The sequence below is a fragment of the Muntiacus reevesi genome, chromosome 6 (assembly GCF_963930625.1).
Source record: "Muntiacus reevesi chromosome 6, mMunRee1.1, whole genome shotgun sequence".
In the NCBI taxonomy this organism is placed as follows: domain Eukaryota; kingdom Metazoa; phylum Chordata; class Mammalia; order Artiodactyla; family Cervidae; genus Muntiacus; species Muntiacus reevesi.
Window position 1 is genome coordinate 17558690 of NC_089254.1, and position 25467 is coordinate 17584156.

The following is a 25467-nucleotide window of genomic DNA, read 5'->3' on the forward strand; positions in this document are numbered from 1 at the left end:
TAATTTTATTATACAGCTGAAAATTACAAATACTACTTGAGTAGACATTATAAATATCTACCCAACATTCATTACAAGCATGCAGGGCAGAGAGATCAAGTTAACTGACCCACAGACAACTAGAAATTTATACGTCATGTGCGTGTGTGCATGCTCAGTCATGTCTGACTCTTTTGCAACCTCATGGACTATAGTCCACCAGGCTCCTCTGTCCATGGGATTATCCTGGCAAGAACACTGGAGTGGGTTGTCATTTCTTCCTCCCAGGGATCTTCCCAACCCAGGGATCAAAGCCATGCCTCCTATGCCTCCTACATTGGCAAGTGGATTCTTAGCCACTGAACCACCTGGGAAGCCCTTACGAGGCATGATCTGAACCCAAATTTCTTTGACTACTAAACTCAGAGTCCCAATGCTGGTGCTAGATTGATATAAAATTCAGACATAAAATTGTCCAACTGGAAACCAATTTTGATACATACACCACCATTTAATAAAGGGCAAAGCTATGATGTATGGTTCTCCGGCATAGTAATTTTTTCCAGTAGTACACAGTAATAGAATTATTAAATGAAGTTTCCCCATCAACTGTTTGGAGGCATTTAAACAATATCTAGTGACAGCTGAGGAAGGACACTGGCACAGTTTAAAGAACTCTAGTTTGGTAATATGGAAAGCAGAATTATAAATATTTGTGATAATTTTTTCTCATATTAAAATTTTGATAATCTCTGAAGCAAGTGATACAGGAATAATTTTATAATTCAGGTTGGGAAAGGATTTGCATATTTTGGGTTTTGCCTCTTGCTGAAGTTCTCCTAACAGTAGTGATATTTGAACAGTCTATATAGAAGAGGTATGGTTTTCTCTCTTTGCAATCAGAAACTCTGCTTATTGGCTTTTCTTCAGTCAGTCCTTAACAATAATGCCGAAAGTAAAGGTTTAAGAAGCATTTGTTTTCTGGCATTTCTGAAATGAATACCTTGAATAATACCTTTTCTCTCATTCTCAGAATAAACCAAAATATAGAAAATTAGCTTCCCCAAGAAGTAGCTGCATTTCAAAAAGCCTTTTTAGGATTGAGTAACCTGTGGTTGATGAAGTGGAAGTGTACCTTCAATGCCACCATTTATTTCTAAAAAGGATTCCGTCAAGAGTCAACAAAAGTGCCACTGAATAACTTCATTTGAAATTATAACCACTGTTCCTTCACCAAATTAAAAAAAAAAAAAAGGAAAAAGAAAGTGCGTAAAGGGGAGTGAGCAAATTTAGCTATATAGGAAAGAAAAGGAAATGTAACAATTGGTACCCAAAGCCTATTTGGTCAAGCTAAAGGAGTAATTGAAAGAAAATGAGCACTTGTAGCATGTAGAGTTCAATTCTTTTCACCAGGCTCTGGACTGCAGGCTGTCACTGCAGAGAAACAAAATGATGTACTGGCTGTTTCTGTGCAGGTCAAATTAATTTAACACCTGAGAACCTGAGGCACTTGAGGAAGAAGAACTTTTCTATGTGAACAAGTAGCAGTGAGCATCATGTTACCCCCGGTCTGTCTCTCTCTGTCTCTTTGTCTCTGTCTGTCTGTCTCTCTCTCACTTGCTCTCAGCAGTGCCCAACCTCATGCCACTCAGGTACCACACCGGAGTTCAGCATTTCCCTGGAAAAAGCATGGGAGTTGGGCTCAAGTAAGGTACCAACAGTCAGAACCTCGCCACCTGAAGGGTTTTTAATTCCCTGATAAAGTGGATAACCACTTTTGATTTGACCAAAAGCAAAAATAGTCAATATATCCTTCATACAAAGTTAAGCTCATTTCACTTTAATGTCTTTTCCTGGCAACTGCCTTTTGCTTTCTTCTGGTGTTCAGGTGAATGACCAGAAAGCCAGCCCAAATACCAGTGTTTTGACCACTTCTTTAATTTCTAAAGGCTGCAGATGGCAGCCCAGCCGCCTCAGATGTCCTCCACTTCATGGAATGCAACCAAATGTATATGGGGGTCAGAAATCTACCTTAAATGAATAAAGCAAATGATATAAGCTAGGGAGTGGGGAGTTCTGCTCACTTGGACATGGCGTGCTCCATAAATAGTCAACTATGATTTTTAAACATGCTCTGCACCACTTGGCCAACTCTGCTTTATGTAATGAGCTCCAAGTTTCAGCTGTAAATATTTACCCAATGTTCTTTAACTCAAATTCCTTAGAGAATGAAACTAATTGACCAAGAATGGATTATGACGGGGAACCCTTGAGTCACACGCCTATTCTCATCCAGTCAATCAGCACAGAAGGCTATGGTCACATATCTAACATACCAACTTGTTTCACTGCGCATCCAATTGGCTAAGGGCTATTTCTTCAGACCAGCAATGGGAGCACCAGGCGTTCTAATAGCTGATCTCTCCAACAGTACAAAGGTCTTTCCCAAAGACTTAGAAACACAGTCATCTAAAAATACAAGAGACTTTAAGAACACTGCATTTCCTTAAAAAATTGTCCATAAAGTGACAGCAAAACATCTTCCCTTCCTCAGCTCAGTGACAGGGGCTGCCCCTCAAGTCGCCGCGGCCGCCATGCAGTTTATGTTGCTCTTTAGTTGCCAGGGAAAGCTTCGACTGCAGAGATGGTGTGTCCCATTACCAAAGAGAAGAAAAAGATCACAAGAGAACTTCTTCAAAACGTTTCAGCATGGAAACCTAAAATGTGCCGCTTTCTTGAGTAGAGAGATCTGAAGATTGTTTACAAAAGATATGCCAGTCTGTATTTTTGCTGTGCTATTGAGGACCAGGACAATGAACTAATTACCCTGGAAATAGTTCATTGTTATGTGAAATTACTTGACAAGTATTTTGGCAGTGTTTGTGAACTTGATACCATTCTTAATTTTGAAAAGGCTTATTTTATTTTGGATGAGTTTCTTTTGGGAGGAGAAGTTCAGGAAATACCCAAGAAGAATGTCTTTAAAGCAATTCAGCAGACCGATCTACTGCAGGAGGAAGCTGAAACCCCATGTAGTGTTCTTGAAGAAACCGGACTGAGGTAACTCTCCTCCCCTGGTGATGACTTCCTGTGGCATTTCACACACTGTAGATGGTCACTGCCTTCATGTTCATGTTAGCCAATCGTGTAAGATGATGTCTTGTCAGTATTACTGTTCTCCCAAGCTGCTTCATTCAGGCCTACACAATTTTTATTAACTAACTTAACTAAAGGGAACTTTGGTTAAACAAATGATAACAAGGGACTTAAGTATGAAATAGAATGCATGCACACACAAAAAAGTTACTTTTTCTGGCTATTTTGAAGTTTATAGGTCTGTTTCTCTTCAATAGGTTATCATCATTACCTCAATTATGTGTATCTATGAGTATGACACAATCAGGCAATATACATTTATTATTCTCTTTGGTCAAAAAAAATCATGTGAGACCTGGTTTTATGAAACCAAAGACCACTGCATTTCAGTATATATGCAAATAAAGGCAATTGTCATGTCACATATCAAATGAATGAAAATTTCACTCTATGTTAAAACTTAAATTATACCAAAGACCTTTATTAGAAAGTAAACACCTTAAAACAAAGGGAATACACAAACGACTAATGGAATGATGCTGTTTTACAAATAAAAAATATTTCATAGGCATTCCAAACCTGGGACGAGGAACAGACATCAGCTGTTTCATAATAGTAAGCATGCTATTTTTAAGGCCAAGCAACATTTGACTCCTCAGATAAATTGTTTCTGGTCATAATCATTCAGTCACTTAGTTGGATTGTTTTTGATGCCTCCCAAATAAAATGGAAAGGTTGACTTACCAGGACTTCTTAATAACAGTATCTTATGGAAAATGTGTTGCTCTTTTCACAAAGTGTTGAATAAATCATTGCTTAAAGCACAAATATTCCTTCTGGGGTGCTTGTTACAGCCAAGTTTATTTTGCTCCCCTATTGCTTCCCTCCACTTAGAAGTGCAGCAAACTTTAGGGCAGCTTCCTTCCCTTCCATGGCACTGCCTAGTATTGGAAGTCCTAAATATAAAAACAGATACCACCTTTCATGAAAGTGTGAGTTGAATGAAGTAAAATGGCATTAGTGGGTGCTATATTTTTTAAGGATATTCTGTTGTTTCAATGTCATTTTTATACATACTTCTATGTATGTAAACGTCTTCACAGTTTACACTTTTCATTAGAATCTGCTGGGCTGGATTAAGCTTTGTTGAGATTGTGACCAATATTCAGGCCACATGAGCACTGTCTTACCACACTGCCAATTAGTTGTAATAAATGTTTGATGTACACACACACAAAAATTAATAATCTATAAAGTATTGTCCTGTAGGATATTTAACCATTAAGAGGTTTTTTGGATTTGGGAACTTTATGAAATACCGAACAAATTTATTTATTTAATCATATCTGATTCCTTAGAACCTTTAATATATTCATATACACTGTGACTTTCTTAAAAATGAATTAATGTTAAGTCACCTCAGTCATGTCCAACTCTTTGTGACCCTATGGACTATAGCTTGTCAGACTCCTCTATTCATGAGATTTTCCAGGCAAGAATACTGGACTGGGTTGCCATTTCCTCCTCCAGGGGATCTTCCTAACGCAGGGGTCTCTTATATCTCTTGCATTGGCATGCAGGCTCTTTACCACTAACACCAGTATTTATATTTCTCAAAGTTTTATTTTATTGATTTGTTATGTTTTGCTTGTTCTTTTCAATAAAATGCCCTTCTATTATAAGCATTTCTTAGTATACCTAAAACTTGTATGTGAGACAAATTAATCTAAAATCATTTTATAGATGAAAAAATGAATCTACTATAAATCTTTGGTGAATGTTCTTTTAAGCATCTACTATATGCCAAAAATTTTACTAAAAAATAGACAAAGCCCCAACTTGTTATCTCTCTAGTCAGGATGAAAGTAGGGATTGTGTGGCATTAGATATTGTACATTCAAGTCCTACTAGCTTTATGTGAAATGAAAGTCGGTTGGGTACATTTTAAATGAATGAAGAAGTAGTTTTTAATCCTGGCTATGAATCAGTTATCTCTCATAGTTATGTTTAAAAATGAATAATAAAACAAAACTCTTATAAGCTTAGGCACACTCCAAAGTGACTAAGCATAATTTCTGGGTTAATGACTGCCAGATTGTTAATATTTAGCCAAGTCTGTTCACCCCCAGCAGCAGCACCTTCCAGTTTCTGACACCACCCCAGCCCTGGATCTGCAGCTACTCCTCCTCTCAGGCCTCCCTCAGTAGGGATCCTTGGGTTTTATTGGCTCATGTGCATAATAGAGGACTGTTTTCCCATCCCAATGTCCTTAACTAGGTCTGTGAAGTCTCCTTTCCATATAAGATAACACAGCCACAGGCTGGGGTTAGGGTGTAAATATCTCCCAGACCCCAACTCAGCTCACCACAGTTCCTTTGATCAGATCAGAGATGTCCCCTTCTTATCTTTGGCCACTAAGACTTTTATTCAAAATAAACTTTGAATCATAAAAATAATTTTACTGTATCTATTGAAATGATCATTTAATTTTCTCCCTCATTTTCTAAACAGGGTATAGTATACTGCTTGATTTATGAATGTTAAACCGACTGTATTTTTGGCTCAGTTTGCCTGGGATGATTACCATTCTGAGCTTGGGGCTCATCCTCACATTAACCATTAATTACTTTCACATTGGGCTTCCCTGGTGGCTCAGCAGTAAAGAATCTGCCTGCCAATGCAGGAGACATGGGTTTGATCCTTGGGTTGGGAAGAGGCCCTGGACAAGGAAATGGCAACCCACTTTAGTATTCTTGCCTGGGAAGTCCAATGGACAGAGGAACCTGACGAGCTGCATTCCATGGGTTCTCAAAGAATCAGACACAACTGAGTGACTAAAAAAAACAAACTACAGTAGGCAGTTCTAATATCTAGTCAAGACTGATAATCAATCATTTAAAAATATGCAATTTGTTAGTGGCATAGCAGCATTAAAACTGAGGATACTTGCCATCCAATCTAATAAATTGTCTGCTACACTGAAGTCAAATAGGGACAATATTGAGGCTAAAATATATGTACAGAGAATGGCAGAGATACATCCAAAGACCCATGGCAAGGAACTGAGACTGAATACAACCTTAGGGAATTAAAGGAAGGGCAGACTGTCTAGGAAGACTCACTAACAGAATGTAAAGGAACAGGATGTTCAACCAAATGAAACATATAGCCAGGGAACAAAAGCAGAAAAAGGCTGAACTGAGAAGCGTGTTTGACCCTAGGAAAAGGTTAACAAAGAACCTAGTTGTTGGGGGAAGAAACACATTATTACCAACTTTTATTGACACTGTAGAGTATATTTATTCTATGTACTTTATATGGAGTATCTCATTTAATTCTCAGAGCATTACTATGAAGTGGGAGTCATTATAATCCCCATTTTAGAGAGCAGAAAAATATAGCTGGAAAGGTTAAGAAAGTCCATAAGATTATCAACCTAGTAAATATAGAGCTAGAACTCTATCCAAAGCAGCCTGAAATTAGGGCATGAAGCCAAAAAACCTGCCGCAGATAGACCCATGCATCTCATGGCCTTGAAGTATTGCTCAAGTCTTTCTTACATTTCCCAGGAGTCATGGACTGAACCTGGAGGTGAACTTTAAGGAGCCTCAGTTACAAAGTTTGGAAGATGAAAAGAAAAGAAATTCAACTGGGTGATTAAACAAGAATTATTAAATTCCATATTTGTTAAAACTTGAAAGTAAAAAGAGGCTGTTGACAGAACATCCAGCCTCCTGGAAAGAGTTGCATTGTTTAAGGGTCTGGATTACCTTCAGAGCTCAAGGGAGATTCAACAGAGTCCTCAATTCTCTTACTAATTTTGTGTTTTCTTTGTTCAACTCTGGTTTAAGATGTTTTAACTATTCTAAACACATGACTAAAATAATCTCTTCTAAAATAAAGAGATAAATAAGCTTAAATATAAAGCTGGTTATTTTCTTATCTGTCTAGATTATTCCCATGAATATTTATCACTAGTTTTAGAGCAATCTGATTCTTCTTTTATGGCAGCTGTGCATACCAAATTCTGTTTTCATGGAAGAATAAAATTTATAGCTTCCTGATTCCTAATCAAAGTTAATAATTTCCAAAAGGAAATATACTCCCTTTGAAATAAAGGCCTTAATTGACAGGAATTCCTTTTTTTTTTTTTTTTTCTTAATGACAACAGTACACATACTGAATATATACTTGTGTTCCCACTCATATGGTCTTCCTTGGTGGTTCAGATGGTAAGGAATCTGCCTGCAATGCAGGATGCCTGGGTCCAATCCCTGGGTCAGGAAGGTCTCCTGGAGAAGGACATGGCAAGCCAATCTAGGATTCTTGCCTGGAGAATTCCACAGACAGAGGAGCCTGGTGGGCTACAGTCCATGGAGTCGCAAACAGTCGGACATGACTGAACGACTTTCACTTCACTGCCTCTCATACAGTTCAGTTCATCTAGTTTGAACAGTATAAATTTTATGTACAAATTTTATACATTTTATGATGGCTTAATCTCATTAGCCAAAGTTCATTCCTTATTTTAATTCTCTCTCCTCTTTCTCTGTCTAAACGTGATCTCAAACCCCTAGAGCAGTATATTGCATTGGGAGATACAAAAAATTCTGGTAGAAAAATATAGGAATTTGATATGATAATAAAGTGCTTTAGGGAAGCATAATGTATTTAAATCCAGTCTAGCCTCACTGTCTATTCATGAGGAAGGGGCAATCATTTTACAAGTTTTTGAATGATATACAGAGCAGTATTTTTTTATAATAATAATCTAGTGGTGTATTTAAATAAGACATCTTCAAGGACTGTAACCAAATTTTCACTGAGAAATATTTTTTAAATTAAGATGGGGATGTATATATATATATATATATACACATATATATATATACACACACACATATACACATACATTTATTAATAATCTAGTGTGAAGTAGCAAACTACCACAAAGTTAAAGTATTAAAACAGTACACACTTATTACATCAAAGTTTCCCTGGGTCAGGGGTACAAGAATAGGCTAGTGGGTCCTCAGCTGAGGGTCTCACAAGGTATCTGCTGGGTTCTGTTCTTATCTGGAGTCCTGATTCCAAAAGTATAAGCTTCCAAGATGACTAGGTGGGTTGTAGAACATATTTCCTTGAGGGCTGAGAGCCTAGGCTTCTTGCTAGCCATCACCTACACATCACCGTCCACTCCTTGCCCTGTGGTCCTCCCAACATGATTGCTTACCACTTCTGGGATAGCAAGAATGCATGAAGCCAGTCAGCTAGCAAAATAGAGTCTTATATAATGTACATAATCACGGAAGTGAAATATAAACACTTTTGTCATTGGTCAAAATAAAATCCCACACTCAAAGGAAGGATTGTACACAAAGGCATGAATGTCAGGTGGGCGACCACCCTAAAGTCTATCTGTCACAGAATGGTAGAAGCCAGGGTGAGTATACCTTGAAAACCTCTCAAATGATGCAGACATATTGCTCTCCTTCAGAGAATCACTGCCCTCTATCTGCCATTGTTTCCTCTTTAAGTGAACTTGTGGGTCATTTATGTCAAATTCTCTTCTAAATACAAATCTGGAATCTACTCTAGTCCCACTTAATGAAAATGTCATAGAGAGGTCCTTAGAATTGGCGTCAATATGATGTTTAGAATAACTTAAACATGAGAGCGTTTACTAACATCATCTTATTGAAAGGATTAAAATTTCTGACTATATGCAATATATTTTCCCAGAATTTTAAATAAAGATTAATCCCAACAATCTCCCTAAATTTTGGATTTTCCCTGTGCGTGTGTTTGTGTTAGTCGCTCAGTCTTTTCCAACTCTTTGTGTCCCCATGGACTATAGCGCGCCGGGCTCTTCTGTCCATGGAACTTTCCAGGCGAGGATATGGGAGTTGGTTGTCATTTCCTTCTCCAGGGGATCTTCCGGACCCAGGGATCGAACCCAGATCTCCTGCATTGCAGGCGGACTGAGCTGCAATTGCTTTACCCGCTGAGCTACTGAGGAAGCCCTAAACTTTTTCATAAGGCAGGGTCCATAGGCAACCCAGGGATCGAACTCAGGCCTCTCACATTGCAAGCAGATTCTTTACCAGCTGAGCCACCAGAGAAGCCCAAGATTACTGCAGTGGGTAGCTTATCTTTCACAAGAGAATCTTCCCAACCCAGGAATCGAACTGGGGTTTCCTGCATGTCGGCAGAAAATCCAAACCTGGGATTTGGATTTTCCCTAGAATTACATAATAGCAGTAATATAATAAAAAGAGTTTTCAAAATGTTAGCAAACTAAGGCTCTTTCCAGCATCTTAAACTTTACAAATTTGGGAGTCCTCTTCTTTAGTCATTAAATTTATTGTAATAAAACTACAGATTACAATCATAATTGGGATACTTAAAATAACAGCTTTAGAATATTAGAGGATCATTTTTAATATGCAAAGAACACTTCAAAGAATAAGGTGAGGAAAAAGAAATCTAAGAATTTCACCAGGCAGTATCCTTTAAAAAAGCAAAACCAGCACCAGTGAGAATCAAAGAATTTTTTGTATCAAAAGAGGCCAAACAAAGTGTCTTCCTTTATATTAAAACATGTGATAATATATAACACTAGGTTCATAACTTTGTCAACCACTGACCTTTTTTCTTCTAACACCAACCTTACAAATACCTTAAAGAATACTTTTCCCTTAAAGGTGAATCCAATTGATTATTACTATTTCAAAGTAACTGCTTCAAGGGATCTTGTAGGTTCACAACTTAAAAGAAGTGTACAATCTTTGACTATTTTCCTGATTTGAGCACCATTTTCGCTATATAACTTTATCCACCCTTTAGAATGTTTTCTCATCTTAAGATAACTAAGGAGAAAAAAAATCTCAATAGATATTTTTCCCAGAAATTTGTCATTTCCTACCTTTTCATCAGGTTCATCTGTTGTTCTAAGGGTGATCTTTTAAAATCTCTTATATTTCCTTTCTAGTTCCCAGAATGCTCTAGTGGTTGACTAAAGATAAAAACCTAAGCATCTCTGAAGTAATATTTTTAAATTAAACTTTCTCTGATTTGAATATAGAAACAGATTTTGTGGGTGTTGGTTTCATTACAGAGAATTGCATTGTGTTGAAAAGAGAAATAATATTATGTATTCCAAAGAATCCAGTACAGATTTTTGGACCAGGAGGTGGGCAAGGCTTGGGAGAGTTAGAAAGGGCAGGTGTGAGAAAATAGGCAGAGAGGAGTGAGGATGAGATAAGCCAACTGAGCCTTTACTTCTTATCTCTGATTGTAGAAACCATCACTTACAAAATCACTCAATATTGTCTAGGCCAGCAAAACAAGGAAAATGCTCTGGGACTACCAGTACTTTTGTACTGATTTAAGAAAAACTGGGATATTCTCTTCATGATTATAATAAAAGTAGGAATTATCATTGGCCCCTTTCAATTTAGATTTCATTAAGCAGATTTACTCATCACTGAGAGAGTTATTTTAGCTATTGACTAGATTTCTCTATACTTAATATGTAGCATGTTTGTGATATTTTAACCATATACTATCTATTCAAACTCTTACTTAAGCATCTATGCATTACTAAGTGGTATCTTAGTCATGCTGTTGAGGTAGCTTTTTTGGCTGCAAAAACATCAAATTTGTATAGTTTATGAGCCCCACTGTCTTATTTAGGGGAGATGCTCTCAAGCTTTTTGCTCTTAAAACTACTATTATATATAAAATATATTTTTATTTAAAAATTTTTGTCTTTTACTGAAATATAGCTGACATTAATACTATGTTAATGTCAGGCATACTACATAATGATTTGATACTTGCATACATTATGTAATGATCACCTCTGTAAGTCTAGTAACTCTTCATTCCCACACAAAAGTGAAGTGAAATTCGCTCAGTTTTATCTGACTTTTTGCAACCCCATGGACTATATAGTCTATGGGATTCTCCAGGCCAGAATACCAGAGTAGGTAGCCTTTCCCTTCTCCAGATCTTTGCAACCCAGAGATTGAACCCAGGTCTCTTGCATTGCAGGTGAATTCTTTACCAGCTGAGCCACCAGGGAAACCTATACAAAGTTATTATTATATTATAAACATTATTATAAATCATATTCCTTATGTTGTATATTACATCACCATGACTTATTTATCATATATCTGTAAGCTTGTAACTCTTAATTCCCTTCACCTATCTTGCCCACACCCAACATCCTTTCCCTTAAGGACAATATCTTTGCTTTCTTCATACATGAATCTGTTGTTATTTTGCTTTCATAGATTTCATATACAAGTGAGAGTACACAGTATTTCTCTTCCTCTGTCTGCCTATTTCACTTAGCATAATAATATTGAGATAAATTCCTGTTGTTGCAAATGTCAAGATTTCCATTTTTTTAATGAATGAGTAATATTCCATTGTCCTTTTGAAGGATGTCACCCTTACATCTACCATAATTTGGACTCAAGCCAAACTACAGGGAGGGGAACACAGTCCCACTCATGAGCAAATAATTGGATTAAAGACTTACTGAGTATTGACTTGCCCTCCAGAGCAAGATCCAGATTTTCCCACAGCCAGTCCCACCCATCAGGAAGCTTTGCCAAAAGAACATACTAGTCATAACAAACAACCACTTCCAACAACACAAGAGACAACTCTACACATGGATATCCCCAGATGGTCAGTACCAAAATGATTCTATTCTTTGCAGCTGAAGATGGAGAAGCTCTATACAGTCAGCAAAAACAAGACTGGGAGCTGACTGTGGCTCAGATTATGAACTCTTTATTGCCAAATTCAGACATAAGTTGAAGAAAGTAGGGAAAATGACTAGGCCATTCAGGTATGACCTAAATCAAATCCCTTATAATTATATCGTGGCAGTAACAAATAGATTCAAGGGGTTAGATCTGATGGACAGACTGCCTGATAAAATATAGAGGGAGGTTTATGAAACTGTACAGGAGGTGGTGATCAAAACCATTCCCAAGGGGAAAAAAAATGTAAAATGGCAAAATGGTTGTCTGAGGAATCCTTAAAAATAGCTGAGAAAATCAGAGAAGTGAAAGGCAAAGGAGAAAAAGAAAGATATACCCATTTGAATGCAGAGTTCCAAAGAATAGCAAGAAGTGATAAGAAAGCCTTCTGCAGTGAACAATGCAAAGACGTAGAGGAAAATGATAGAATAGTAAAGACTGAGATCTCTTCAAGAAAATTAGAAATACCAAGGAAACATTTTATGCAAAGATGGGCACAATAAAGGACAGAAATGGCATGAACCTAACAGAAGCAGAAGATAAGAAGAGGAGTCAAGAAACAGAAGAATTATACAAAAAAATAACTTAATGACCTAGATAAACATGATGGTGTGATCAATCACCTAGAGCCAGACAGCTTGGAGTGAAAAGTCAAGTGGGCCTTAGGAAGCATCACTACAAACAAAGCCAGTGGAGGTGATGGAATTCCAGCTGAGCTATTTCAAATCCTGAAAGATGATGCTGTGAAAGTGCTGCACCCAATATGCCAGCAAATTTGGAAAATTCACCAGTGGTCACAGGACTGGAAAAGGCCACTTTTCATTCCAATCCCAAAGATGGGCAATGCCAAAGATTGTTCAAACTACCTCACAATTGAACTCATTTCACATGCTGGTAAAATAATGCTCAAAATTTTCCAAGCCAGGCTTCAACAGTATGGGAACTGAGAACTTTCAGATATTCGAGCTGGGTTTAGAAAAGGCAGAGGGCCAGAGATCAAATTGCCAACATCCACTGGATCATTGGAAAAGCAAGATTATTCCAGAAAAACATCTACTTCTGCTTTATTGACTATGCCAAATCCTTTGACTGGGTGGATCACAACAAACTGTCAAAAATTCTTAAAGAGATGGGAATACCAGAACACCTGACCTGACTTCTGTGAAACCTGTATGCAGGTCAAGAATCAACAGTTAGAACTTAACATGGAACAACAGACTGGTTCAAATTGGGAAATGAGTACCCCAAGGCTGTATATAGGCACCCTGCTTATTTAACTTATATGCAGAGTACATCATATCAAATGCCAGACTGGATGAAGCACAAGCCAGAATCAAGGTTGCCAGGAGAAATATAAATAACCTCAGATATGTAAAGACACCACCCTTATGGCAGAAAGTGAAGAGGAACTGAAGAACCTCCTGATGATGGTGAAAGAGGAGAGTGAAAAACCTGGCTGAAAACTCAACATTCTAAGTTCATTTCTTGGCAAATAGATGGGGAAACAATGGAAACAGTGACAGATTTTATTTTCTTGGACTCCAAAATCATAGTAAATGGTGACTGTAGCTATGAAATTAAAAGACACTTACTCCCTGAAAGAAAAGCTATGACAAATCTAGACAGCATATTAAAAAGCAAAGACATTACTATGTTGACAAAGGTCCATCTAGTCAAAGCTATGGTTTTTCCAGTAGTCATGTATGAATGTGAGAATTGAACCATAAAGAAGGCTGAGCACTGATGAATTGATGCTATTTAACTGTGGTGCTGGAGAAGACTCTCAAGAGTCCCTTGGACTGCAAGGAGATTGACTGTCAGTCAATCTTAAAGGAAATCAATCCTGAATATTCATTGGAGGGACTGATGTTGAAGCTGAAGCTCCAATACTTGGGTGACCTGATGTGAATAGTTGATTCACTGGAAAAGGCCCTGATCCTGGAAAAGATTGAAGGCAGGAAGAGAAGACGATGACAGATGATGAGATGGTTGGATGGCATCACCAACTCAATGGACATGAGTTTGAGCAAGCTCCAGGAGATGATGAAGAACAGGGTAGCCTGGCATGCTACAGTCCATGGGGTTGGAAAGAGTTGGACTCGATTGAGCTGCTGAACAAGAACAACAATATTCCATTATAGGGGTTTCCCTGGTGGTTCAGCAGTTAAGAATCTCCTTGAAATGCAGGATTCTTGGGTTTGATCCCTGGCTTAGGAAGATCCCCTGAAAAAAGACATGGCAACCCACTCCAGTATTCCTGCCTAGGAAATTCCATGGACAGAGAAGCCTTGCAGGCTTCAGTCCATGAGTCATAAAAGAGTTGGATAGAACTTAGCGACTAAAGAGCAACAATAACAACAATTTTCTGTTGTATGTATTGACCACATTTTCTTTATCCATTCATCTATCCATGAAAACGTAGGTGGCTTTCATATCTTAGATATTGTAAATAATGCTGCAATCAACATTGGTGTCCATATATCATTTCTAATTGGTGGTGTTGTTTTCTTCAGTTAAATACCCAGAACGGAAGTTACTGGGTCTATGGAAGTCCCATTTTTAATCTTTGAGGAAATTTCATACTCTTTTCACAGTTGTTGCACCAATTACAAGCATTTCACAAGGATTTCCTTTTTCCCACATTGTTGTCAACACTTTTTATTTGTTGTCTTTTTAATGATAGCCATTTATGGTAAGTACTTTATAATAGGAGTTCTTACTATTTAAAATGTGTACTATTCAATACAGAAAAGGATAGGTTTTAATAAAATAAAGTGGGTAAATCACTTATAACCAAGGTAGTCATATGCCCTGGCACTCATGGCTTTTAAAAGCAATGCTCTGTCATTCTTTCTGGCCACCTGAAAAGGAGATGGAAATTGGTCTCTATCACTTAGGAAAGGATCAGAGTGACCATACGTGACCTTCCTTAATAAGAAAAGAAAAACAATTCTTAGCTTAGTGTGTTTTTGTTTGTCTTTTATGGGAAGAGGGTGTTCCAATTCGCAATGTGACATGGAGAGTGACTGAGCTCTTTGATGAAACGAAGGAGGCTTCATTGGACATTCTTTAGTTCTCACTTCATTCTGAGCACACAGATTACATTTCCTAGATCCTTTGCATTTAGAAAGGATGTGTGGGTTCTTGTAACCAGTGGTATTATCCATGAACTAAAGAATAAAAAAGAATATGTAAGATTCCTAAGTGCTTATTATTTCTTTTGATGGCAGTTGAAGAAGGCATGTGATTCCATGGTGTACAAATGTCATGGTGGTGACTGCAACAGCCTTGTATTTTGTGACTTCTAAAAAACAGGTATTTTCACACTAGCAGTGAATGATTAATGTAAACTCTAAGCAAATCATTTCTCTCTAAAAATAAAATAAAAGTAATGTTCTGGATTGTAAGAGAAAGAGATTAGTCATGCAAGAACCAAACACATAAAATTTCATAGCACATGGAATTTCCATTGTTTCAGAGACTTTTTCCTGGGATTTTTATTGATCTATTTCAAGGAAAGGTCTTTTAAAAACAACATAGCATAGTGGTTGAAAACTTGGACTGTGGAATCGGAGAGCCTGAGTTCAAGTCTCAGCTCTGCCATTACTAGTCTGTCTTTCAGCTAGTTAATTTATCCTCACTTTACTTTCTTCATATTTAAAGTGGGGTTAATAGTAGTACCTACCCATAGTCTTATTGTATGAATTAATATTAATGTTTGTAAAAGACTTTTAATAGATCTAGGCACCCTCAGAGTGCTTGACTAATAAATAAATCTGATTGTAATGAATTTCTCTATATATATATACGAGTATACAAGAAACCATTTTTTGAAGATGGTGGAGGATTAGGACGGGGAGACAACTTTCTCCCCCACTAATTCATCAAAAGATCATTTGAATGCTGAGCAACGCCCACAAAACAACTTCTGAATGCTGGCGGAGGACACCAGGCACCCAGAAAGGCAGCCCATTCTCTTTGAAAGGAGGTAGGACAAAATATAAAAGACAAAAAGAGAGACAAAGATTTAGGAACAGAGACCTGTCCTGGGGAGGGAGTCATGAAGGAGGAGAAGTTTCCAAACAGCAGGAAACCCTATCATCAGCAGGTCTGTGGGGAGTTTTGGAATCTCAGAAGTCAACATAACCAGGAGGGGGGAAAAAAACCCACAGAATACACTCCTAAATGCAACTCCCAGCGGAGAAGTAGCCCAGACGCTCACGTCCGCCACCAGTGAGAAGGGGCTGGACAGGGAGAGTTGGGTTGCATGCTTAGGGTAAGGACCAGGCCTGAATTCCCTGAGGACAATCTGAGGGTGCTAATGTGAGATAACAACCCAAACTGTGGGATAGCCAGAGAGATTAAAAAAAGAGAGAGAGAGAGAACTTTCCTGTGAAAAGCTCTAACCTGAGGCACAGACTGGCCTGCTCACAGAACAAAGGACTGAACGAATACCAGACGAAAGCTAGCTGGCTGCAGACCGGGCATCCCCCCCACCAGAGGCAGAGAGGCAGGCATGCGACAGCCAGAACTGGAAAGCAAGGGGCAATCTCAGCCCCAGAGACAGCATCCTCCTCCAAATGTGAGCAGGCTCCCAGTTGCTAACCAAGTCTTTCTGGGACCCTGAACAGTTTATATCTGCCAGGAGGGTCACAGTCAGAGGTCAGCACCCCAGAGGAGACACATGGCATACCTGAGATGGCGCTTTTGGGGCACATCTGGGAAACCGAGTAGCCAGTACCAGGGAGTTGGTTAAGACACATAGCTCACCTGGGACAGTGCTCTCGCCAAGCACCTGGTTGCCTGAGTGGCTCCGACCTGGGAAGGGTACAAAAAGCATGCCCAACCGAGTCTGTGCCTTTGTAGACTACCTGAGAACCTGAACCTGAGCAGCTTAGACCTGGGAAGTGCACGCAACCCAGGTCCTGCGTTAGACAGTTCCCCTGCAGAGCAACCTGGAGCCTGAGCAGTGTAGACCAGGAAAGCACACATCGCAGTGAGCTGGGGGCAAACCCAAGCGTGGTCCATACACTGTGGGCACTCCCCACACATGCCAGTGATGTTTGTTTGCAGGGCTCCTCCCTCTGTGCAGCACAACTGAACAAGTGAACCTAAATAAGTGACCACCTTCACCCCCTTGTGTCAGGGCAGAAATTAGACACTGAAGAGACTTGCAAACAGTGGAAGCCAAAATAAACAAAGAAGAGGGAACTACTCTGGAACTGACAGGTGCAACAGATTAAAACCCTGCTGTTAAAACTGACTAAGCATTGGAACCGGCCTAAAGACCTTGAGAAGAAGTATCAGCTGGAACAAGGAACTATCTGAAACTGAACTGACCCTACACTGATCTCAACAGCTCCAGAGAAATTCCTAGATATATTTTTGCTATTATCATTTTTTTTTAATTTTTAAGTTCTTCATTACTCCTTTAATTTTTATTTTTAAAACCTACTATTACCTTGCAAAAAAAAGATTCTATTTTTAAAGGAAATTTCTTTTATATATATATGCATATTATAATTTTTTTGATTGATTTTGTTTTGTATTTTTACTCTAGATTTTTAATCTTTGCTTTTTGTGATTTGGTATCAATTTTGTACCTTTTAGAATCTAATCATCAGTACTCATTTTTACCCAGGGGTGTGATTACTGGCTTGATTTCTCTCCTCCCTTTTGACTCCCCCTCTTCTCCTCCTGGTCACCTTTATCTCCCTCCTTCCTCTTCTCTTCTCCATCTAACTCTGTGAACCTCTCTGGGTGTCCCTCACTGTGGAGAATCTTTTCACAAATAACCTAGATGTTTTATCATCTGTGCTGTATGGATGGAGAAGTCTTGAGGCTACTGTAAAAATAAGACTGAAAGCCAGAAGCAGGAGGCTTAAATCCAGAACCTGAGAACAACAGAGAACAGCTGACTCCAGGGAACATTAATTGACACGAGCTCATCCCAAAGCCTCCATACCTACACTGAAACCAAGCTCCACCCAAGAGCCAACGAGTTCCAGAGCAAGACATACCATGCTTATTCTCCAGCAACGTAGGAACATAGCTCTGAGCATTAAAGTACAGGCTGCCCAAAGTCACACCAAACCCATAGGCACCCCAAAACTCGCTACTGGATTCTTCATTGCACTCCAGGGAGAAGAGATCCAGCTCCACCCACCAGAACACAGGCACAAGCTTCCCTAATCAGGAAACTTTGACAAGCCACTTGTCCAACCCCACCCACAGGGAGCAATCTCCACAATAAAGAGGAGCCACAAATTACTAGCCTACAGAAAGACCACCCCAAACACAGCAATCTAGACAAACTGAAAAGGCAGAGAAATATTCAGCAGGAAAAGGAACATGATAAATGCCCACCAAACCAAACAAAAGAGGAGATAGGGAGTCTACCTGAAAAAGAATTCAGAATAATGATAGTAAAGATGATCCAAAATCTTGAAAAGAAAATGGAGTTACAGATAAATAGACTAGAGACAGGGATTGAGAAGATGCAAGAAATGTTTAACAAGGACCTAGAAGAAATAAAGAAGTGTCAATCAATAATGAATAATGCAATGCAATGCTGCTGCTACATCACTTCAGTCGTGTCCAACTCTGTGTGACCCCATTGACAGCAGCCCGCCAGGCTCCTGATCTCTGGGATTCTCCAGTCAAGAACCCCAGAGTGGATTGCTGTTTCCTTTTCCAATGCATGAAAGGAAAAGTGAAAGTGAAGTCGCTCATTCGTGTCTGACTCTTAGTGACCCCATGGACTGCAGCCCACCAGGTTCCCCTGTCTATGGGATTTTCCAGTTGAGAGTACTGGAGTGGGTTGCCATTGTGTTCTCCAGAATAATGCAATAACTGAGATTAAAAGCACTCTGGAGGGAACCAACAGTAGAATAACTGAGATAGAAGATAGGATAAGTGAGGTGGAAGTTAGAATGGCGGAAATAAATAGAGCAGAGAGGAAAAGAGAAAAAAGAATCAAAAGTAAAGAGGACAACCTCAGAGACCTCTGGGACATGTTAAATGCCTCAACATTCAAATCATAGGAGTCCCAGAAGAAGACAAAAAGAAAGGCCATGAGAATATACTTGAGGAGATGATAGTTGAAAACTTCCCTAAAGCGGGGAAGGAAATAGCCACCCAAGCCCAAGAAGCCCAGAGAGTCCCAAACAGGCTAAACCCAAGGGGAAACACCCCAAGACACATATTAAACAAATTGATGAAGATCAAACACAAAGAACAAATATTAAAAGCACCAAGGGAAAAGAAACAAATAACACACAAGGGGATTTCCATAAGGATAACAGCTGATCTTTCAATAGAAACTCTTCAGGCCAGAAGGGAATGGCAGGACATACTTAAAGTGATGAAACAGAAAAACCTACAATTCAGATTACTAAACCCAGCAAGGATCTCATTCAAAAAAAAAGGAGAAATCAAAAGCTTTACAGGCGAGCATAAGCTGAGAGAATTCAGCACCACCAAACCAGCTCTTCAACAAATGCTAAAGGCTCTTCTCTAGACAGGAAACACAGAAAAGGTTTATAAACTTGAACCCAAAACAACAAAATAGATGGCAATGGGATCATACTTATCAATAATTATCTTCAATATAAATGGGTTGAATGCCCCAACCAAAAGACCAAGACTGGCTGAATGGATACAAAAACAAGATCCCTATAAATGCTTCTACAAGAGACCCACCTCAGATAAAGGGACACATACAGACTGAAATGGAAGGGCTGGCAAAAGATGTTACATGCAAACGGGGACCTAGAGAAAGCAGGAGAAGCAATACTCATATCAGATAATATAGACTTTGAAATAAAGGCCATGAAAAGAGATAAAGAGGGACACTACATAATGATAGAAAGATCAATCCAAGAAGAAGATATAACAATTATAAATATATATACACCCAACATAGGAGCACTGCAATATGTAAGGCAAATGCTAATGAGTATGAAAGGGGAACAGTAACACAATAATAGTGGGAGATTTTAATACCCAACTCACATCTATGGATAGATCAACTAAACAGAAAATTAGCAAGGAAACACAAACTTTGAATGATACAATGGACCAGTTAGACCTAATTGATATCTATAGGACATTTCACCCAAAAACAATGAATTTCACCTTTTTCTCAAGTGCACACGGAACTTTCTCCAGGATAGATCACATCCTGGGCCATAAATCTACTTGGTAAATTCAAAAAAATTTAAATCATTTCAAGCATCTTTTCTGATCACAATGCAGTAAGATTAGATGTCAACTGGAAGAAAAAAAAACTATTAAAAATACAAACATATGGAGGCCAAACAATTTGCTTCTAAATAACCAACAAAATAAAGAAGAAATCAAAATAGAAACTAATGAAAATGAAAGCATGACAATGTAAAATCTATGGGATTCATGAAAAGCAGTGCTAAGGGAAAGGTTTGTAGCAATACAAGCTGACCTCAATAAACAAGAGAAAAATCAAATAAATAATGTAACTTTACACCTAAAGTAACTAGGAAAACAAGAAATGAAGAACCCCTGGGTTAGTAGAAATCATAAAAATTAGGGCCGAAATAAATGAAAACAAACAAAGGCCACTATAGCAAAAATCAACAAAACTAAAACTGGTTCTTTGAGAAGATAAATAAAATAAACAAACCATTAGCCAGACTCATCAAGAAAAAAAGGGAGAAGAATCAAATCAACAAAATTAGAAATGAAAATGAAGAAATCACAACAGACAACACAGAAATACAAAGGATCATAAGATACTACCATCAGCAGCTGTATGACAATAAATTGGACAACTTGGAAGAAATGGACGAATTCTTAGAAAAGTATAACCTTCCAAAACTGAACCAGGAAGAAATAGAATATCTTAACAGACCTATCACAAGCATGGAAATCAGAACTGTAATAAAAAATCTTCCAACAAACAAAACCCCAGGACCAGATGACTTCACATGTGAATTCTACCAAAAATTTAGAGAAGAGCTAACACCTATCCAGTCAAACTCTTCCAGAAAATTGTAGAGGAACTTAAACTGCCAAACTCATTCCATAAGGCCACATCACCCTAATACCAAAACCAGACAAAGATGCCACAAGAAAAGAAAATTATAGGCTAATAACACTGACGAACACAGAAAAATCCTCAACAAAATTCTAGCAAACAGAATCTAACAACTTATTAAAAAGTTTATACATCATGACTAAGTGGGTTTTTTTTTCTTTTTTTCTTTTCATTTATTTTTATTAGTTGGAGGCTAATTGCTTTACAATATGACTAAGTGGGTTTTATCCCAGGGTTGCAAGGATTCTTCAATATTTGCAAATCAATCAATGTGATACACCACATTAACAAATTGAAAGATAAAAACCATATGATTATCTAAATAGATACAGAGAAAGCCTTTGACAAAATTCAACACCCATTTATGATTAAAAAAACCCTCAAAAAAGCAGGAATAGAAGGAACATACCTCAACATAATAAAAGGCATATATGATAAACCCACAGCAAACATTATCCTCAATGGTGAAAAACTGAAAGCACTTCCCCCAAGGTCAGGAACAAGACAACGGTGCCTACTCTCACCACTACTATTCAACATAGTTTTGGAAGTTTTAGCCACAGCAAACAGAGAAGAGACAGAAATAAAGGGAGTCCAGATTGGAAAAGAAGAAGTAAAACTACCACTGTTTGCATATGACACAATCCTCTACATAGAAAATCTTAAAGACAACACCAGAAAATTACTAGAGCTAATAAATGAATATAATAAAGTTGTAGCATATAAAATTAACACACAGAAATCCCTTGCATTCCTATACACTAACAATGAGAAAACAGAAAGAGAAATTAAGGAAACAATTCTATTCACCATTGCAATGAAAAGAATAAAATACTTATGAATAAATCTACCTAAAGAAACAAAAGATCTGTATGTTTTATAGTTTTATATGTTTTATAGAAACTATGTTTCTATAGTTTTATAGAAAACTATAAAACACTGATGAGAGAAATCAAAGATGACACTAATAGATGGAGAAATATACATGGTCATAGATAAGGAGAATCAATATAGTGAAAGTGAGTATACTACCCAAGGCAATCTATAGATTCAATGCAATCCCTATCAAGCTACCAGTGGTATTTTTCACAGAACTAGAACAAGTAATTTCACTATGTGCATGGAAATGCAAAAAAAAACTCAAATAGCCAAAGCAATCTTGAGAAAGAAGAAATGAACTGGAGGAATCCCCCTGTCTCACTTCAGACTACAGTACAAAGCTACAGTCATCAGGACAGAATGGTACTGTCACAAAAACAGAAATATAGATCAATGGAACAAAATAGAAAGCCCAGAGATAAATCCATGCACCTATGGACACCTTATCTTTGACAAAGGAGGCAATAATACACAATGGAGAAAAGACAATCTCTTTAACAAGTGGTACTAGGAAACCTGGTCAACCACTTTTAAAAGAATAAAACTAGAACACTTTCTAACACCATACACATAAATAAACTCAAAATGGATTAAAGATCTAAATGTAAGACCAGAAGTATAAAACTCCTAGAGGAAAGCATAGGCAAAACACTATCTGACATAAATCACATCAGGATCCTCTATGACCCACCTCCCAGAGTAACAGAAACAGAAACAAAAATAAATAAATAAATGGGACCTAATTAAACTTAAAAGCTTTTGTACAGTGAAGGAAATTATAAGCAAGGTGAGAAGACAACCTTCAGAATGGGAGAAAATAATAACAAATAAAGCAACTGGCAAAGAATTAATCTCAAAAATATACAAGCAGCTCATGCAGTTCAATTCCAGAAAAATAAATGACCCAATCATAAAATGGGCCAAAGAATTAAACAGACATTTCTGCAAAGAAGACATATAGATGGCTAACAAACACATGAAAATGTGCTCAGCATCACTTATAATCAAAGAAATGCAAATCAAAACCACAATGAGATACCATCTTATGCCAGTCAGAATGGATGCTATCCAAAAGTCTACAAGCAATAAGTGCTGAAGAGGGTGCAGAGGAAAGAGAACCCTCTTATAACGTTGGTAGGAATGCAAACTAGTACAGCCACTATGGAGAACAGTGTGGAGATTCCTTAAAAAGGTGGAAATGGAACTGCCATATGACCCAGCAATCCCACCGCTGGGCTTACACACCGAGGAAACCAGAATTGAAAGAGACACGTGTACCCCAATGTTCATCTCAGCACTGTTTACAATAGCTAGGACATGGAAGCAACCTAGATGTCCATCGGCAAATGAATGGATAAGAAAGCTGTGGTACACATACACAATGGAATATTACTCAGTTTTTAAAAAATACATTTGAATCATTTCTAATGAGATGGATGAAACTGGAGCCTATTATACAGAATGAAGCATGTCAGAAAGAAAAACACCAATACAGTATATTAACACATGCATATAAAATTTAGAAAGATGGTAATGACCCTATATGCAAGATAGCAAAAGAGACAGATATAAAGAACAGATTTTTTAACTCTGTGGGAGAAGGTGAGGATGGAATGATTTGAGAGAATAGCATTGAAACATGTATGTTACCATATGTGAAATAGATCACCAGTCCAGGTTAGAGCATGAGACAGGGTGCTCAGGGCCAAGGCACTGGGACAACCCTGAGGGATGGGGTGGGGAGGGAGGTGGGAGGGGGATTCAGGATGGGGGACACGTGTACACCCGTGACTGATTCGTGTGAATGTATGGCAAAAGCCACGACAATATTGTAAAGTAATTAGCCTACAATTAAAATAAACAAATTAATTTTTTAAAAAAAGAAAACATTTTTCAATCTGTAACAGAAGCTAAAGCAATTATATATAATAAACATAAAGAAGGATGGCCAGGTGGCTAAACCAATGGCGGATGATGAAATCTACACAGACAAAATCCTGAAGAAGGAAGATGGAAACAACAAATCAATTCTGTATCCTATATGCAGCTAATGTGCAAAATGTGTAAGCACAATCTTCTAACTTTCTTTAGTATGCATGAGCAACAGTGGATGTTTGCAACTTATTTTAAAGTGTAAAATTTTAAACTGCTTAGGATCTATAGGATCCTTTTTGAAAAGGAATATTAATGAGCTGTTCCCATTCCAAGTGAAATATCAAATAAAATGTTGAAAAGGCTTCCTATCAAAGAAATGGTTTGTGCTATATTTTATACCTGGGTTAAAAAATAAAGAAGCATTTTCATGTTTGGAACACTAAGAAATTTAGATTTGCATTGAAGTAGGATAATTTTATAACAAAGTACAAAATGGCAAGCTTCAAGAGTTTGCCACCTACTATAATTACTTTTAAAAGAACACACTAAAAGAACATTTTGATAAACAAAAATCCATACAAAAGACCATAAACATAGACACAGTATTTAAAAATAAAATGAAGGGAGAATCACATTGAACAGAGAGGCATAATCATGAGTTCTACCAGCACGTTTGGTAGAAAATAGATGAAGAAGAGTGAGGATAAATCCTGGGAAACCTGTGGAAAAGGGTGGCCTCAGTTTCCAGAAGGAAGAAGAAAAAGAAAAAAGGTTTGAATGGACATTAAGATTGCAAAGCTGTGCATAATAGGGAGAAGCTGAGAAAAGGGATGTGTGTGTGTGTGCGTGTATGTGTGTGTGTTAAGTCGCTTCAGTTGTGTCTCTTTCCCACCCTATGGACTGTATACCACCAGACTCTTCTGTCCATGAGATTCTCCAGGCAAGAACTAGAGTGGGTTGCCATACCCTCCTCCAGGGTATCTTCCCAACCCAGGGATCGAAACTACATCTTTTATGTCTCCTGCATGCAGGTTCTTTACCACTAGTACCATCTGCGAGGCCCAAGAGAAGGGATATATATATATTTATACATATAAATATACACATATCATGGATATGAGGCATTCACATGTAATTTAAAAGGCATAATTAATAAATGGAAAGAATGCCCAGGATAGAACTCACACTAAATTTTTGATATAGGCTTTAATTATTTTTGAAAAAGATATAAATATACCAGCAAAGAAGATTAAATATAGGAGCTTAAAACCAAAAGAAACTTCATTATTGTTCAGTCAATCTTATCATTTTGGAGATTAGGGAAATGAGGCTCAGAAAAATGTTATGACTTGCTTCAATCCACAGAACTGGTTAGTAATGGAATCAGAGCTTGGATCCCATGTCTTGATTCACTGAGTCAGTGCTCTTCGCTATATACCCACCCAACAAATCATGGCAGAGGGCTGAATTTTTCCTCACCCAATTAACCTGAACAATGTTATTCCCAATAATTCAGACAAACAAGTAGATTCAAAATCACCGTGAATGTATATTAAAAATAATAATAATAATAATTCTCTGTGGTACATAGTACTAAAAACACTTAAAAAGTAAGGAAAACATTTTAAGTATAAATACTGTGACTGTTTATTCGTATGAAAATTAAGAGTCATTGAACTTGCTAAATGAGATTCCTAGAATCTAAGTATACATGTTGCAGCTGAAAATAATTGTAACCCCTCAATTTTCTGTGCATTCATTCAATTATATTTATTGAGCATTGCT

General features: G+C 37.7%; 1 pseudogene; it reads left to right on the forward strand.

Annotated features, from left to right (window-relative positions):
* The first annotated feature begins 2573 nt into the window (after nt 1-2573).
* LOC136171015 (AP-1 complex subunit sigma-2 pseudogene) lies at nt 2574-3167 on the forward strand (annotated as a pseudogene).
* The last annotated feature ends 22300 nt before the right edge of the window (nt 3168-25467 follow it).